A 16,123-nucleotide genomic window follows, 5' to 3' on the forward strand; every position below is an offset into this window, starting at 1 on the left:
TAAAGAGAAGCATATGATAGATGATATTCATACAAAGAAAACATTGCCATCCTTACGATGATAAAACTTAAATATTGGCAAGAGAATCAAGTTCTACAGTTGTTTGTATTTACCACATCAGTGAAACCATTTATAGTAGAAGTATCTATCTCCTAGGTCATTTTTCTTGGATCCCACCACAACTATGTGGTTATTGTGGTGGCTTCTGGTGACAGTACCTCAGTTGGTTGATGGGGTTGGGAAATATCTCGTAAGCTAGGTCAATCAAAATTTTCCTCTGAGAGTATTCTGACTTCCCAAGGGAGGAAAAACAGTCATTCTTTTTGGGCACAGTTATAAGAGGTGAGGTCTGAGAGTCTACAGCCACCGCATTTCATCCATTTTTTACCTCTGCCAAAGGATAAAGCCAGCTTGAGAGATTAAAGATGATTCTATTGCAGGAGAGAGAAGCAGAAATGAGAAATGGAGGGTGGCTTGGCTTCCAATTATTCCTGAGACCTGCTGCAGCTCAGCCCTTTATGCATTTAAATGAAGTTTCCAATCAATTGCCCTTTGTGTTAAAGGTAAACCCACCTAAAGTTGGGTTTCTGTCACTTGCCACCAAGTATTCTGGTAACGTAGATGCTAACTACAGCACTGCTCGGTAAGGACTGACTATGCCTGATCTCCTTTCCCAGAACCGCAATCCATTTCTCACCAACTCAAGAACACATTTTAGAACACAAGATAACCACTAATATTGGTAATATTTACCTTACTTTTTGAAAATCTCACAGTCGATCATGATAAGCCATTATGCTGTGGCAACAATGGTTTAGACCCTGCCACTAACTGCATGTGATAACCTGGGCCAAGTCACTTCTCTTAGCTGGGCCTCTGTTTTGTCTGTAAGATGAAGTGTGAGGATTAGATGCCATCTGTCTCCAAGTACAAGTTTTCATGGTATTAAATGAGACTATTTAAGGACTAACAAAGGTTCAAAATCTAAACCAGGGATTACCAACAGTCAGGCACCATACTCTCCAGGGCTGAAGGTATGGAGGAGGCACAACAAGGAATCTGAAATATTTGCTTTTTCAAGCATGCCTTCCTCTTATCCCTCACCCATTTTGATATACCCAGTGCTGGATATTGGGAAGGAAGTTTGAAACAAACACAACAATTTCAGGCTAAAAGCATGCTCCTGGATCAGGGACTGAGGTAGAGGAAAAGGCTCTGGAAGTAATAAAACTAGATGAAACAGCCTTTCTCAGCTCAGATCAATGTTGCTGTGGTCTCTCGGTGTATCACGTTACTTTGGATCTCTCCATCCCAGTTTATCCTTCATACGGTTACCAGGGTGATATTGCTGAAACACAAATCCTATTGCAACATCATTTCTGCTTAAAATTCTTCTGAGATTGCTTCTGCCTTCAGGAAAAGCCCAAACTTCTTAACAGGGCAGTCAAAGCTACGAGCCCCGTCACGGTTCTCACTGCTCGCCATGCCTGTCCCCTCCCCCCAAATGCCTCGTGATTGCAGGATATACTGAACAGCTTCCTGCTTATGAACAGGCTAGGCTCTTCCTCACGTCTGTGCCCTTGAACATGAGCAGTTTCCTCTGCTTGAGACACTCCTCCTCCTTCCTACCCTCCTCTCGCCTTCTTGCCTGGCAAACTCCCCTCCATCTTTCTTTGCTTCTAATATAGTGTCCTCTCCATGGAACAATCCCTCACCCTCTCCTCTGTCAAGAGGTTAGTCTCTGCTTCCGTTTTCACACTTCCCCTGGTTTATTGTTTTTATTTATTTGCATCTCTGCGAGCCTGTCAACAACTTGAGAGCCTAGTTCATAGTAGGTAGTCAAAAATGCTCATTGATAAATAAATGCTTCTGAGCTACAGGATGAGCCTAATTGTCTTCTTATTTATCTAAAAAGAAAGAGGCTAAAAATTAACAAACACATTGGTTCCCTAAGGAAATCTTGTAAAGAAGCATCAGTAAATGTCAAGAATTTGGCTTTGGGGTCGCAGACGAGGACCAGAATGTATGTTTTTGTTTTTTGTTTTCTGGTTTTTCAGACTCCTGGGGCCAATGACTTATTGAAGCTGAGCTATTTGACTAAATTAGTAATGACAGCACATCACCTGGTGAAAATCAGAAGGCTGCAAATAACCTCCGTGTTGGTAGTGTTAGAAGCGTTCTTTCTTACAAGTAGGATTTATGAAAATCTTAAAGGACTGTGGGAGAGGCACACTTATTGTGTGAGTGATATTCAGGCAACATTTTCAGAAGATCGTGGCACTTCTATCAGTCACTCTGACACAGTTTAACGGCCTCCACCCTCTTCTTGCTACCTTCCTGTCTGATACGTAGATAAAATACAGGATGGAAAAGAATAATATGATGTCTCCATTGCTCTGAAAAGAGGAACATGTCTTTTACCTAAAAATGTCAAGTCATTTGATTGCACCTTCCTCCTGACACACAGGGCTGGCTGGTCTCCCTCAGTTGTGCTGTCACAGTACTGTGTACCTTTCCTTCCTAGCTGTATATCCAGTTTGCAGTGTACACTTATCAGTGCAAGCATTTGCTCATTGCTTTTCTCTTCTGGTGGACGGTATGCTCCATGTGGGCAGGGGCCACGTTCCCAGTACCCAGCACTGCCACTCAGTCAAGTGTTGCTGAATAAAGCAATGGGTAAAAGACTCTCTTCCGATAGCATGTGTGTGTATGTATATGTTGAAGTATGTGTATGCACATGGAGTGGGAGGTGGGGACACGGGAGGTGGAGCATGTGTAAGTGAAGTAAGAGGCTGTATCTGTTTCATTCTGGCCCTTTGATGCAGTCAACGAGGTTCTTCCACCCAACCCTGCCAGTTTACAAAAGCAAGCTGCAAATGCTCACTAATATTCTTGGCAAATATTCCTCAAACTGCCCTTGCTGCATGAAGAATACCCCATACTTTACTTTCTGTAGTTTATGTTATGAAAACAATGGATTTTGTCAGTGGTTTTCCAGCAAGAATGTATAGAATCATTTGGAATGTGCTTTTTAAAAACTATACAACTACTCATCTCTTCGCTGTTCCCCTGAAGACATAAAACAAGTTCATGACAAGGGATGCCCTCTACTTTACTCGTTGAGAATCACTATTCCAGGTAATCGCTAAAGGCAAGCTCCAGACTCCTCGAGGGCAGGGACAGTGCTGCCTTTGCTTACCATTTCATCCTCGGTATGATATTTAGAACAGTGCCTGACACATGGCAGATGCATAGTAAATATTTGCTGGATGAATCACTGAATCTCCCTCTTAGCGTCTATATTTGTACCTGCTTTGAGTGGTTTGGTTTGAATTCTTGGCTCTGTACCTTAACAACCCTCCCTGTCTCCCTAGGACTTGACTCTCATCTTGGTTTGTTTCTTGTCAGTTTACACCTCAGCACTCTTTCCTGTGGTTTAATCCATCTGTCTGTACAATCTTGGCATCTTCCATTATTTTGGGAGAGCACTCCCTGCCTCAGCTCCCTGATTTCCTGGAACAGTTATCTGCTCCTGCCTTTTGGCTCTTGTCTAAATCTGATCTGATCATCCCCCTTTTCCCCTTGAGGTGAGAGATCGGGAAAATATTCATGCTGCTGGAGCTACACAGTACACACAAGTGATATTTGCCTACTTAACAACTGCCCTTAGTGGCATTTGCAGTCAGGTCATTAGATGTTGAAAGGACACTGGATATGAAGGCCCAGGACTTGAATCCTAGTCTAAAATCTTCTCCTTGGGCAGTCTATTAGTCAGAGTTCTCCAGAGAAACAGAACCAATAGGATGTGTATATATACAGAAAGAGATTTCTTTTAAGGAATTGGCTCATGCAATTATGGAGGCTGGAAAGTCCAAAATCTGCAAAGTAAGCTGGAAACTAGGGATGAACTGATACAGTTCAAGTACAAAGGCTGTCTGCTGCAGAATGCCCTCTTGCTTGGGCGAGGTCAGCCTGTTGCTTGATCAGACTTTCAACTGATTGGATAAGGCCCACCCACATTATGGAGGTCAGTCTGCTTTCTCAGAGTTCACAGATGTAAGTGTTAATCTCATCCAAAAGCACCTCACAGAAGCATCCAGAATAATGTTTGGCTATATATCTGGGCACCATAGCTCAGCCAAATTGACACATAACATTAAGCATCACAGGAAGTCTCCAAGTAACCCTGGGTCTCAGTTCTTTTGTTGAAAAATAAGAAAGTGGGACTCTGTGTCTTCCAACTAAAATAATGAATTCTGTGTTTAGGAAGTAGACTGACCGGACAGAGTTCAGGATTCAGGGACAGAGGATGTTCAAAACTTCTACCTCTTTTGATGTCTGATATCTAACACTACCTGGTGCCTCGCTGGGAATCACTAATGATTTGAGGATGGGGCCAGAAGGCCTGGCTTTGAAAGGAGCCCACTTTTTGCTAAATGTCAGTGGGTGTCATCTTCCTGTATCACATGAGAAAAAAATCCTAATTTTAATTTTAGACACATTGAAATGATTACATCGCCATTATTATTCCTTGCCTTTTATTTTGCTCATTAATTTTCACATGACTTAATTGGCCTTTTGGGCTTTGAAATCAATTTGGCATTCTGTACCCTGGCCTCTTTAAGAAATGGTTTTCCTGGAGCAGTTGACTACAGATTGCCCCCTTGGGGCCTGCCACCTTTTGGTCAACCCTGCTGCATTCAACAGAGAGGACAGTTTTTGTTTTTCCTCCAATTTTGCGTTTTCATAGGAAGTCCAGCATGTGACAAATTGCCGAAGCAGTGTGGCTTCTATTAAAATATGGACCTTGTGACTGTCCAAGAAAAGAAAAATGACCCATGATAAATAAGGGAGTGTTTGTCCAGCATTCAGAAGAGGCTAGAAGGGAAAGTTGAAGTGTAAACACCAATGATCTGTTGAATATTTGCACAGCCCTTTGTAGTCAACCGATGCCACAGGGCAAGCTTGCAGATTCAGATACCTAGAGGGCTAGGCAGGGAGCATAAACTACTGGCTGGGTGGGGTCTTTGGCAAACTAAAAGCAACCACTAAGCTAAATAAAAACTCAGTTGTTGCTAGGTGGGAGTGGGAGCCCAAAGCTGCTGGATTTTTCAATCAAAGCCTGAAATCTGGGGTTCTGTATAAAGTATAATTTTTAAGGGCTGGCAGTTCATTCAAATCGAATGTGGGAATCCTGTGAGAATCAACACATCATGTCTGTAAGCAAGGTCCCGGCCTGCCAGTGGCCGGTTTGTGGCCTCCCTCTGTCTTAACACTTTACAAAATTGAGATAATATGCTAGTCTGTGGTAAAGAAACATTCCAAAGATGTTTGTTCCTTTTCAGTATATAAACAGGATGCTAAACCTGGGACTCTGCCGTCCACCTCTGTGTTGGCAGGGAGGGAAGACAAGATTTATCCTGAAGTTGATGAAGCTGAAGCTTCAGGATTCATCAATCGCCAGGCCCCTTCCAAGGCCCTGGGAGAGCCTTGGCAATGAGATTATATGATTACATGTTCTTGCAGAATTTGCAGAAGTAAGATATTCTAGCTGCAGTGCTTTAGGACCATGGTCTATGTCCACTCTGAGTTTTCTCCTTTTCACATTTCCTCCGATGTCCAGTGGTGGTATAGCAACTGGGGGCATATTTTGGAAATCCAGCTAGCAAGATTCAACTCTCAAGTCTTCTCAGTCTTGGCACTCCTGACATTTTGGGCTGGATAATTCTTTGCTAGGGGGATTGTCCTGAACATTGAAGGATGTTTGCAGCGTTCCTGTTCTTTATCCACTGGGTGTCAGTAGCAACCCCCAAACTGCTCCCCGCCCCCCCACCATTGTGACAAAGTTCCCTGGGGAGGGAGAGTTGAACCCCATTCACTGAGAACAACTGAACTAGTGGGAAGTTGATTTGTGGATACATCTAGCTTGCGTTGGAATATAATCTTGTGGCCCAGGGTCATATTTGTGTCAAGATTTACAATATTGCTGACAGTGTCAGTATGGGCATGTCTTCCACAAATACACAGAGTGCCCTGAGTGCCAACTCACCCAGCCTCATGACACAAAGGTGCAGGACCAGGATGACAGATCCCAGCATGGAAGCACATGGGATGGGGTAGAAAGAAAAGTTGGAAATGATGGAGTTAGAGGCCAGTCTATAGAGATTTCTTCCAAATCTTACAACTCATGTATGAAAATAACTTGATGGAGATTTCCCAATTATGACAGCAAATCCCCAAAATATATGTGGTTTATTATGAATTTGAAAGAAAATTATCTAACATATCAATAATAAAAATAAATTCTAGAGGAAAGACTGAATTATCTTTGTTTTTCACACTATTGAAAATAGTACAAAGTTATCTATTATAGAGGGGATCAAAGAGTCTACAGCTAAAAATATAGAAAAAAAGTGTTACAGAGCAGGGTCAGGTAGTTAATAACAATATTATTTTTCTGAGTTTTATGTTTGTAGTATTTGTCAGCTTTTTAAATGTTTTATTTTGTTGTGATTTATTGTCTAAATCAAAATAAATATTCATTTTGTACTTAGTTTTGTATTCATAGTTTTATAATTTTTTTGGTAAAGAAGACACATCTCCAGTTAAATTACATAAACTTAAGGCCCCTTAAAACCTGGATTTGCACCTGGATTTTAGATATCAAAGTGAGTTGGGAGATAGAAATCCCTGGAGTATATATGGAAGTAATTTCCTGAGAGAGCTCTTGGTGCGCCATGAGTTGTTCCCCATCCCCTGCCAACCCCACTCCCCACCAGTCACCAAGGTGAGGGATAAGGATGTTCTGCTTTTTTTTACATCAAATGAAAAGGGGACCACTCAGAAAATTTGATGTTTAGCTCCTACAGCTGGTGTGACAACAGGACCAGTATCTGACTCTAGGCTGGAGCCTAAAAGGGAGAGTCAGGTAGCTAGTTGTTCAGGTAGCTACAGCCAAGGAGAGGCAACTGCATTAAGCCATCTACACTCACAGAGTTTATTAGGGGTAAAAATGCCCCAGCGTTTCCCATGAGCCAGAGAGAGACTACATGCAGCTCTCTGAAATCCTGCCCATGAGGACCATGCAGAGGCTCAGTGGAGCTCCACGGAGAGAGTCCATGTGGAGTGATCTGCTGAACAACCAGGGGCTGAGAAGCTACCTCTGGCCGAGGAAAATGTGTCAACACATCACAGAAAGTCCAGCTAAATGTTCCCAGGGGAGAAATCTGAAGACCCTAAAGGGATACCAGCAAGGCACAGTGACAACCTTTGAACACCAGCCACACATCTGAACACATCGGATGTTCACACATCTGAACACAGCCCAGATGTGTGAGGCAAAGTTAAAAAGGTTGCCAGTTAAGTAAGAAATGTGTTACCTCTCTGCCTTCTCCCCAGTTCCTCCATACTTGAAGGAATGCCCACTAAGGGCAGTTGTTAAGTAGGCAAATATCACTTGCGTGTATTGTATAGCTCCAGCAGCATGAATATTTTCCAGATCTCTCGCCTCGAGGGGAAAAGGGGGACGATCAGATTTAGACAAGAGCCAAAAGGCAGGAACAGATAACTGTTCCAGGAAATCAGGGAGCTGAGGCAGGGAGTGCTCTCCCAAAATGATGGAAGATGCCAAGATTGTACAGACAGATGGATTAAACCACAGGAAAGAGTGCTGAGGTGTAAACTGACAAGAAACAAACCAAGATGAGAGTCAAGTCCTAGGGAGACAGGGAGGGTTGTTAAGGTACAGAGCCAAGAATTCCTCTGTACTCAAGGTCAGCTAGACAGTTGGGAAGGAGTTAAGGAAGGAAGAAAGAAAGAGGAGGACACACTACTTTCCATACTGAAGGCAACTAGCAACATAGCAAGCCTGACTGCTTATTCTTAGAAAGGCCTGCTTATAAGACTGGTCCTTGGGCGGTGTCTGGGAACTTGGATTTCAGGAGGGTTCCCATGCTTCCAACTCACTGGAGTAGCTCTCTGGGTCTAATCTGTTTATGCAAACAATATGCTTTATGCTGAACTCCTGCTTTCCTTCTGGGAGTCCTGAATTTTGCTACATGTTAGGCAAGGGTACCCATGAAGTAAGCCCCCAGTAGAAATCCTGAATGGGGTGTCATGAATAAACTTCCTTGATTGGAAACCTTTCACACACGTCATCACAACTCATTGTTGGGGGAATTAATTTCATGCTGTGTGACTCCACTAGGAGAGGACCATGGAAACTTGCATCTAGTTTCCCCCAGATTTTGCTCCATGTGCCTTTTCCCTTTGCTGATTTTGCTTTGTATCCTTTTGGCATTGGTACGACTATATGCAAATCCTATGATTGTTCCTAGGAAATCACTGAACCAGAGGGGCTCTTGGGGATGTCTTGACACAAGGCCCTGGGTATGAAAATAGAGGGGAATTTTACTTTTGAATGAAGCTCAGAACTCTGATTATTAGACAGACTAGACACTGAGTGATTGAACTGACACTGTATTTTTGGCTTAAAGTGAACAGAAATGTCATGAGATCAATCAGGTTTTCATGCAGAGATAGAACAGCCAACCCTATGTAATAAGACTAATGAAGTAGTAGAAAGCAAAAATAAAATTACATTCTGATTACATCCTACGAGGTAGGTTTGCTCCACATGTCAATGCCACGCGTATTATTCCACTGAATTCTCCTAGTAACCAATGGAGACAGGAAGGGCTTTACAAACAAAGAACCCAGTGTAGACAAGAGTTGAAAAGACATTCCGAAGCTCACATGGCAATGAGTGTATGAACCAGATATTGCAGTTTGGCACTCTGCTTCTAAGATTTGAACTTTTTCCACTTTGCCACATTGACTTTGGTGCTTAATGTAGAGTGATGGGATCAACCAAAAGTCTATAGTTCTCACCTCTAAAAATACAAATGACTTTACCGGTCTGTGGACTATCTCTGTTCATATCCGTTAAACAAGTCCTTTGAGATATATTTATATCCTATCTGGGGGCTTAGTTTGAACTGGCTCATCTGCCCTATTTGAACTAATGACCTTGGAGTAAACCGGCCCCTAAGAGAATAGAGCCCGCACCCTTGATCTTGTAGACTCAGAAAAGCTCTGGGTCGTGGCCTGTGTGTGTTTGTGTTTATACACGCACAGAGCGGGGTATAATTCTGTCCCACCTGAATGACATACTGAATGTGTCACACCTGCTGTAATGCTCATCGATAGACACAAAATCTAGTCTTTCCTTAAATGCTATCAGTTTTGGCCTCAGCTGGATGAATTCAACAAGAGCAAAAGCCAAACCAAACTTGCTCAAACTTCTGCCTGTCCAACGACTGAGCACTCATTTCACCAGACACTGTGCTAGATATGAGAGATGCAGAAATGAGCACAACAGAGCTGCTGGCCTGAGGAAGTTCACGGTGTAGTGGGGAAGGTAGACAAGAGAATCAAATAAAATTTCAGTGGGATGTACTATAGTAGAGTCAGGTGGACAGGCAGACTGTTTAGATAGACTGCTTGCTTTGGGTTACATCCTGTCTCATCTATTTTCTAGCTTTGTGATGTTGGGCAAGTTGCTTAACCTTTCTGTGCCTCAGGTTTGTCACTCTGTGTGAGGCTGTTCAAGTGTATGTCAGCCAATGAAATGTGAGGCTTTGGGTCATAATTATGATGGGATCAATTCTTTGCTTTTAGGGAGTTCCCCTTCTATTGGGGAGATGCACAAGCAAATAGGCAGCCATTATAACCAAGAAAAAGTGCTTCCATGGGGGAAATTCAGGGCAGTATGGGAGCATATCACTACTCAAATGTAAAGGCTGCTCTTTGTTCACTAATTGTTCTCTCCAGTTATAGGCCTCATATAGAAAGAGAGACGAGGCATCCTAAATCACATTCAGAGGAGAGTCAGCAGGATGGTGAAGGGGTGCAGAACCGGGTGACATGAAGAGCAAGGGAATGAATTAAGGAGATTTGTTGAAACTGAGGAAGATAAGGTTCTGGACATGAGGGCAGATTTTCATTATCCGAAGGTCTGTCATTTGAAGTTTTCTTGGTTTGGGCCCTACTCCCACTCCTCACATACAGTAGTTTCTGGGAGACTGATCTTACCATGGCCCTCCCTCCATGCTTTGTGCCCATCCCACCCTGTTGCCTCTTTGACCTTCCTAGTGTCCTCTCCTCACCTACCCTGCCCTGGCCACATGGGCATCCTGTTTTTCCTTAAATACTCCAGGAACATTTCCTCCTTAGGATCTTGGTGTTTGCTGAAACTGCCCTGTCCCCAGTTACCTGCTGACTGACTGACCTCTTTTGGAACTTACTCAACATCATAGGTCTCTCTATTGCCCTCTTCTGTTTTTTCTCCATAGAACACATCTCTTCCAACCCAGACCAGATATTTCACGTAACTCTCTTTATTGTCGGTCTTCTCCAACTAGAATGTAGTTCCATGAGGGCAAAGCCATTTGTGTAATTTATTTAATGCTGGGTCCCAGAGCCAATGACAGTACCTGACAGTGGGAGACCCTCAGTTCACATTTGTTAGATGAAAGCACATGAGAATGATGCTGTAACAGCCAGCGCTTTTGAAAGGTTGAACTGGAAGCCTTGGGATAAAGTGAGAGCACTATCATTGGAGGGGTTCAGGCTTAGGCTGGACAAACCTTGGCAGTGATATTGTAGACGGTATTGAGAATTGGGTGGTAATTAAATGTTTTGTTCTTTTGAAGCACTAACTGTGTCTAGTTTCTAATTAGATGAAGGATAACTAGCATCATATTTTAAAAGTGCAATGCTCTTCCTCTCCGGATCTCAGATTGTGCTGCTACCAGAAAGGCACCTAATTGCTTTTTCGGTTGAATTTAAAAATAATTAGCAATGATTAAATATTTATAATCTATTTTAATGCATGTTCATTAAATTACAGTTAGTGACTAAATAATTTTACTAATCAAATACTTTTTTAATAATTAAAAAATTAAACTGTGCTGGCTTATTTCAGATAAATCATACCATCTTAAAGCCAATCTTTAGGGTCATATGATCCTAACACAGACATTATTCACCCCTGGTGGCATTTTACCTTAATTGCATGACCCAGTCTTAAATAGGCATCTTGAAAACCAGAGATATAAATTACACTGGGAAAATAATAACAAATATGTCAGTCTGCATTGTGCATTCTGAATAGCCATTCTTTTACATATTTTATTTTCTTAATGGACAGGCTATACTCATTTTTAAAAGTATATTACATTGTCAGGAAGATAGGTCATTTAATCATATTTTTTTTTCTTAGTTTCAGATTACTTAAATTTTCTTCTTTTCCTATACTTGCTATGGCCCAAAATCCCTGGCCCCTTATTTCATACCCTTATAGCATGGGCATGAAATAAGGGAATTGATTCCAATTAAAAATCTTCAGCATTTCCCTACTACCAAATGACAGTAAAGTCTACTGTTAGTTTCCTAGGGCTTGGCTCACATACTATATTTACTGTAGCTCCCTCACCGCCATCTCTCACCTATGAATCTGCATAAGACCTCTTGTGTGCAAAGACAAGAATCTAAGAATCTATAGAATTTTAATTTTTTGGATTTTGGAATTTTCAGGAGTTTTACATTATGTGTAATTTATCGTTGATGGTGTGTGTATGTGCGTGTGCAAGTGTTTTAATCCCATTCTAATTAGTTTAATGTTTGAAACACCTTAATAGACAATATAAGCTCTAAATTAGTTAGCCTTTGAAAGCTAATCAGAAGCCCACAGATTAGCAGTTCTTTTAGAAGGATTCAACTTTCTTTTATCAATGATCAACACCAGAAAGTTTGTTGATTAGTACAATGGATGTTAGACATGATTTTTAAATTGGTGAAATGACTGGGTCCAAGATACATAGATTGTCCAGATGGCTTACAAGGCCTTTTGCCCTTGCATGCTATAAAATCTATTGATAAAATTTCTTCACTTCAGGGTAAAGCCTTGGCCTTGGGATTCCATCAGGGTCTGTGTGTAGCTCCTGATGCAGGATTCCGTCATCTCCTCTCTCCTGGAGGGTTAGCTGAATCCTGCCACTAGACTATTGTGAACCTGCCTCAGGAAAGCCTTTCATCAAATGCATGTGTCAGAGTATAGAAAAGATAAGAGAGCAGAGATATTATCAAGCGTTCACAGTTTGTTAAATGACTGCTTTACTAGTAAACATTTGAATACCTGACCAGATTTGCTCAGAGACTAGCTTTTGTGAGAACATGCCAGTTGGTAGAAAAACTGTCAAGGAGGATACCCATCACTCCAAACTCCAACCATGGAAACCACTCATATCTAATTGTTAATTGTCAACAACCATATTGGCTAATGCCAATGACGGTATGCCCTTCATGGTCACTGAGAATTTCAAGAAGTTAAAAATCCCCAAATAGTAAGTATATGTTAACAATTACAAACATTTTCTAAGAAATAAGTAAAACAACAAATTATATGATGTATACTATATTGAGTGAGCTATGAATTTTCTAAAATCAACTACAGTAATAGCTTATATCCGAGTAGAAACTATCATACAAATGAATTATGTCCCCCAAAATGGAGGAGAGATTTTTCTGTTGATAGACCTACTCTTACAGAAAGCCCAAGAAGTTAGGATTGCGCAGATGTTCAGAAAAGTTGCAAGGTGGGAAAGGAGATAGACGTTCTTGGAATAACTGAATACATTATGGAGAGAGGAAAAAATAAAATTAGCTAAGGAGAATGTGTATAGTTTGGAAATTTAAAAAAATGACCTAGGATGGTATTAACTTAGCTATGACTAGAGGTGAAAAGTGGAGAGGACCAAGGGAACAGTATGGCTTGGGTGATTTATCTTGAAGGGGAAAGAAGAAAGGAGGTTGTGGAAGGAGAAAATCTTTCTAGGGAATAGATTTAGTCTTATCATTTAGATTTAAGGAATAGAATAGACTCATCACTAGGGCATGATTAGCTGAAAACAGCTGTTTGCTTTATAGCAGTGACATTTGAGTCTTTGAGCCACGGCATGGCAGTGCATGCAGTGGTCATATCTCCTTGAATCTCCCTTTCCATTGCTTGGGTTTGTAACTCAGAGACTTTTAGTATATCTATAGCATAACGTATTCTCTGCTTTCAAAACATCAAGTTTAAATCTGGGGTCTTAACTTTTAGGCTTACTACTCATTTAAAATAGGTTCTTCTTGTGACATAATTGACAATTAAATACAGTCAAATTTCATTCATGTTCCTGAGATAGCCACTAAGCAATGCAAAACAAAACAACAAAAGTCTGTTGTCACACAACTAATTTATGAACTGATGTTAGTCCTTGTTTCCAAAAATAATATCTTAAGACGGAAAGAAGGAAGTGACAGTGATTAGAGTAATTAAGTACCTATTATGTAGCAGACACTGTCCAAGGGATGGTGTAAATGCTGATTACTTCATTTAAAATTCTCTAAAGAGGATATTATTTTTTCTCCAGTTTGAAAACAATGAAAACAAAAATCAGATACATCACATGAAACATGGAAAGCAACACATATGGGTGAATGGGAGTTCTTGAATCCAAAACTCAGGGTCTGTGCCATGATGCCATGCTGTTCTTCACTGCATTAAGTTCTTAACTTTATCACCAGACAGGCCTCACATCTAAAGGAAGAAAAGATCTATCAAACTTAACCTCAGAAGACACAAAAATCAGTCACTTTTTAGCTTTGGCAAGTTGAACAGTGAGCGGGGTGGCAGTTGTTGATTGCTCTCTTTGTCATTGTTACCAAATACCACAGCCAGACTGAAGCTCCATTTTAATTATTTATTTATTTATTTATTTATGGCTGTGTTGGGTCTTCGTTTCTGTGCGAGGGCTGTCTCCAGTTGTGGCAAGTGGGGGCCACTCTTCATCGCGGTGCGCGGGCCTCTCACTATCGCGGCCTCTCTTGTTGCGGAGCACAGGCTCCAGACGTGCAGGCTCAGTAATTGTGGCGCACGGGCCCAGTTGCTCCGTGGCATGTGGGATCTTCCCAGACCAGGGCTCGAATCCGTGTCCCCTGCATTGGCAGGCAGATTCTCAACCACTGCGCCACCAGGGAAGCCCCTGAAGCTCCATTTTAAATGACCCAAGTGTCCAATTGAAACAGAGGATGACCCTGTCATAAGCGAGGCTGGGAGTAGGTTCTGTGCCTGCCGACCAACAGTTCCAGTGGTTGTTGATGTCAGAGGGTCTATAAAACCCACGGAATATAATGCCAGCCTCAGTGCTCACATGCTAATGGAACTCATTAACACACCAACAGTTCTGGGCTTTTTTTTCCTCCTGAAATAAAGTGCTAAAATTCAAAACAAATGGCCAAATGCATTTTGTATTTGAGTCTGTCTAGTTTTTACCTGAGCATAAATGAAATCTTTCCACACATGCTGATGGAAACCAGTTTTGATTTTCTGTTTATCTCTGGGTTTGCTTCCTGGAAAAGAAAAAAAAAGACAGGTTCATTCTCTGTCATCAAGGGTAGTGATTACAGGAAATCAAATCCAAAAGTTAATAATAGCGATTCATTGCTAAAAGTATGTATTGAATGGTGCTCATTCTTTCAACAAAGATGTATTAAGCACCTATTTTATGCAAATCCCTCTGAGGATACAAATATGAATACAACATAGACTGTGTCTTCAAGAATTCCAGACTTTAGAAAAGGAGATGAAGAAATTCACTCAAATAGCTCTAATAGTGGGTAGAAATGAAATCTGCATCATAAAAGAAGTACAAATAAAATGCTAGTGTCTGTGGTGTACTTGGAGTTTAAAAAGCAGTGCATGGGCTTTGGGGTCTAAAATATCTGGGTTAGACTCCTGCCTTGGCCATTTATTATGACATTGGCTACATAATCATGCTGAATCTCAATTTCCTATTTGTAAAATGGTCCAACAACACTTATCTCATCATCTAAGGGTTAAAGGACATAATGTATGTAAATTGCTTACATAGAACTAGGGGGAGATTGATATTATAAGAGATAAAGCGGTTATTTCAAGCTAAGACCATTAGGAAAAGTTTTATGAAAGAAGTGACACTTTATCTGAGTCTTAGAAGCTGGATGGAAGGAATGACATCATCAAAAAAGCTGAGGTGACAGGGCACTTGGCACATTCAGGGAACAAAATGTTGCTTAATTTTGCAGGAGTAATGTAGTACCTTGGTGGTGAATTGGGAACAGTGAAAGCTAATGCTGAAGAAGTGGCTGGATTCTGAATGGGAATTAATTTGGATGTTGGACTAAAAGGCTTTAGACCAGGGAGTCAGGAAATTACAACCCACAGGTCAAATCCAGTCTTTCACCTGTTTTAGTATGGCTCATGACCTAAGAATAGTTTTTACCTTTTTCAGTGGTTGGGGAAAAATTCAAAGAAGACTATTATGAGCATTATATCAACTTCAGTTTTCAGCATTCATAAATAAAGTTTTATTTGAACATAGTTAAGCCCATTTGTTCACATATTGTCTATGGCTGCTTCTGCACTGCAATGGCAGAGGGCACGTTTGAATAGTTGTAGCAGAGATCATCTGGCCCCAAAAGTCAAGAATATTTATTATCTGACTATGGAGAACATTTGCCAGCCTCTGGTGGAGCAATGGGAATACAATGAAAGTTTTTGAGTAGGAAGATAATGAGCAAAGAGATGTTTACAAAATTAATTTTGCAGTGGAATTTGAGTTGGGAAAGGCGAGTCCATGACACTTCAGATGAAGGTGATAAGAGCTGGCCAAGAATGGGGCAGGGGGAATAAAAAGGAAGGGAAATACTAAGGAAACAAGGCAGCTATAAGCCTGATCACTCCCTATTTCTGAATGTCTCATTTTGGCATTTCAGTTCAATTAAAAAACCTATATTAAGATCTTTCACTCACCAAAAACTGACTGAGCATCTACTAGAAGGACGAAAGTGGGACGGAATTCTGTTTACCCAGGAGTGGAGAGGACCCGAATGGGTTTACTGGTCCAGCTTGGATGACCAGGTATATTATGGTAATGACCCTAAGCAGGGGGAGAGATTGGGAGATGGTCCAAAAGTTGAATTACCTGGCTTATTTCCCTCTGCATAGCAAACTGGAATTAGTCCTCTAAACAGACTTGCT

The sequence above is a fragment of the Eschrichtius robustus genome, chromosome 17 (assembly GCF_028021215.1).
Source record: "Eschrichtius robustus isolate mEscRob2 chromosome 17, mEscRob2.pri, whole genome shotgun sequence".
Lineage (NCBI taxonomy): Eukaryota > Metazoa > Chordata > Mammalia > Artiodactyla > Eschrichtiidae > Eschrichtius > Eschrichtius robustus.